Here is a 2,958-nt window from a genome sequence, read left to right as displayed (position 1 = left end):
GGCCGCTGTGTTTTTCGTTGCCACTGATGATTCAAACGTGAGTTTTGGGCAGTAGAATAGCACGTGTTTGTTTGTCATTTCTCCGATCACAAATGTAAACAGAGTTTTATGTTTACGCGGCGCGATGCAATGCAACGCAACACGTAAAAAGACAGTATAAGTCATTATAATCAGTAAATATGTCCCCACTGGATGCAACAAATGCCTCGTTTGTAATGGGTTTTAATGTTTATGTCTCGTTGCTCCGGCCGGGACACAGCATCAACAGTATGTGAGGGGTGTAACATTTCCATCTCACGCTTGAGGAATTCGGCCAATCACAATGCACTGGATAGCTGGCCAATCACAGCACACCTCGCTTTTTCAGACCGATGAGCTTTGTAAAAATCGACGTGTTTCAAAAAGGCGGGGCATAGAGGAGAAACAATAATGTACAGTATGTGGAAAATAATGTGTTTTTTTACTTTAAACCGCATAAACACATTTCATTACACCAAATACACAAAATAATGTTTTTAGCAGCGTCATATGACCCCTTTAAAGTGCTACAAATTGAAAAAATACTATTATCTTTAGTATTCACTGATATCTTACGCTTTGTAGGCCTATAGCCAATAGATTATTTAATTGAAAATACTTTCAAAACGTAGGCCTATTTCGCATTTACACGGCTTTAGCAGTCGTCCGTGCGCAGCGATTCCAAATGAATGAGAATACTTCAAATAATAGAGTTACCGATTTGAATCAGTATGACAAATGCTTCACTGAACTGAATTAGCCTACTGAATCAACATCTGAGTCACCTTCTGAACTGAAATAATTGTTTGGTTTGTACGTTTTTGTCATACAGACTGGCTGTTGATAGGACACAAAGGACACATTTTTGCAATTTCTCTGCAATATATTGGCAGTTTTTTGCAACATAAGGAGTATAGTGAGGTAAGACCTCAAGCTAGAAGGTTTTGTTTGTTTGTTTCTGTTGAGATTTTGCAAGATTTTGACCATATCAAAACAAGGATGCTTCTCAAACAAGGATGTTCCTAATTTGTGTTTTTAATTTCCAGCTTTGTGTATCTGTAACATGGATATATTCTGAATGGCCATTCAAGACTTCTGAAGCAAATGTTCTCTCAGACTAGATTTCTTCACGGTAGGCTACTTACCTAACCTAAAGACTATACTAGTGTAAATACAGCCTAGAGCCAAGAACACTCGATATTCAAGAATAATCAATGCAGTAACATCATAATAGCATTTATTGCATGTTTTAGGCTACAATAACATAAGCTACTTGAGGACATTTATCCAGGCTTGCATAAAACACAACAGTAATGACCTGACTGTGAAATGATTTAGGAACTAATTCAAATCCCACATCATGAACCTAGAATAGCCAACATCTCCTTATTTTGGCAGGACTGCAGAATATAAAATGACTCAACATAATGAGTAGTCTGTCAGTGACAGCTGACAAGTCAGACCATCACTACTCAGGACGGGAGCCATTTGTCAAAACCTTGCTCATGTGACATACAAGTCTTATGAAACTGGGTGCACTGCTGTGTGTAAAATGAAGATAAAATTATATTTGTGTGCCTTGACTTTGTGTTTATGAATCCATCTGTTTCTTAAATTTAGATCTCTTCCATGAAGAAACAATAATTTGTGCTGAGGGCAGTAAGAAATTAGAGAATGTAAATGTCCTCAACCTGTTTGTCTGGTTGCACATCACAACATTTTTTTGTGTGTGTGTTTTCTTGAAAGCCTCACAGGCACATAATTTGCAGAATCCTATTAAACGTGGTGGTTCAGGGTTTTCCCCTAAGGTAAAGATAAGAAAACTGCTCCTTTTTTCATTTTGGCTTTCTCAAACCTATATAGCCTACAATGACTCCAGTTTCAAACAGGGCTGTATTTTTGGAGATAATTAAACGTGTGAAATCAAAAGCGTTTAATTACTTACCACCAGTGTTCCTGCCAACACCATCCAGCGGTTAAATCACATCAGTTACAGGGTGTGATTTACATCAAGTGATCAAATTTGCCTAGTGCAAGTATTACCTTAATTGCTTCTGTTGAATTATGGGTAATGTAGTTTAAAACAGAATTTTAAACATAATTGAGGATATTGTGAACACAGAGATCTCCTCAGAGAGCCCCTTACAACTGAATATGTGGAGATAATTGGGATATTAGAAGGAGTTCATAAAAAAGATTAATGTTCAAATCTTTACAGAGATCTTGCTTTGAGAGCATGTGTCCAGAATATTCCCCTCTGGAGAAGTTTGTTCAGTCTCTCCCCTTCTTTTATGTTATTCTCCATAGTTTTAATGATCTTCTGGGTGTCTGGATTGAATCTGTGGGCAGTTTCAGAAAGCTTGGGTTTGTTACTCAACCATTGTCAATTCATAATATCTTTTCACCAAACAACAGCATTCTACTTCCTTTTCTTTTGGCCACAGATAAGAGAGTGTTTGCAATTATACTGGTTTTCATTGTACATTTTGCTGATGGCAGACAGACACTCTGTGACCTCTTTTGATTGTTTTGTGTTTTGTAAGCAGTTCCCCGAACTCTTATTTCCTCAGCTGCTCATTGTACCTGGAGGCACTATTTTTATCTCCCAGCCATTTACCAGAATTGCATAAGCAGCCATTTCTTCTAATAGAAACTAGTGCACTGGTGGGACAGATTCAGCTTAATGCATTTTAATGTAGATATAGTTTATTGCATCTTCCTTTTGGAAAACAGTGCATATTTTGTCCAATAATAATAATAATAATAATAATCAAATAAACTACAACTTTTAGCATGTACAGCTTGACATGGAAATGACACAAACAATAAAAGTCTTAGAATTTGAATACAGATTTAGAATTTATATAAAGCAATAAAGCTGCTGCCACTTTCAGTCAATCCTTTAAACTGTGTGGCCAGAAATACCTCTATTTTTGCAGT

The 2,958-nt window shown here is 36.8% G+C and overlaps 1 long non-coding RNA gene across 1 annotated transcript; it reads left to right on the top strand.

Annotated features, from left to right (window-relative positions):
- The first annotated feature begins 871 nt into the window (after positions 1–871).
- LOC107602144 (uncharacterized) lies at positions 872–1,603 on the top strand. Its single transcript, XR_001611001.1, has 3 exons — positions 872–939; positions 1,065–1,150; positions 1,417–1,603. It is a non-coding gene; the product is annotated as an uncharacterized lncRNA (long non-coding RNA).
- The last annotated feature ends 1,355 nt before the right edge of the window (positions 1,604–2,958 follow it).

The sequence above is a fragment of the Sinocyclocheilus grahami genome, unplaced genomic scaffold, assembly GCF_001515645.1.
Source record: "Sinocyclocheilus grahami isolate Dianchi unplaced genomic scaffold, SAMN03320097.WGS_v1.1 scaffold320.1, whole genome shotgun sequence".
NCBI classification, from domain to species: Eukaryota; Metazoa; Chordata; class Actinopteri; order Cypriniformes; family Cyprinidae; genus Sinocyclocheilus; species Sinocyclocheilus grahami.
This window is presented reverse-complemented; position numbering and strand designations above follow the sequence as displayed.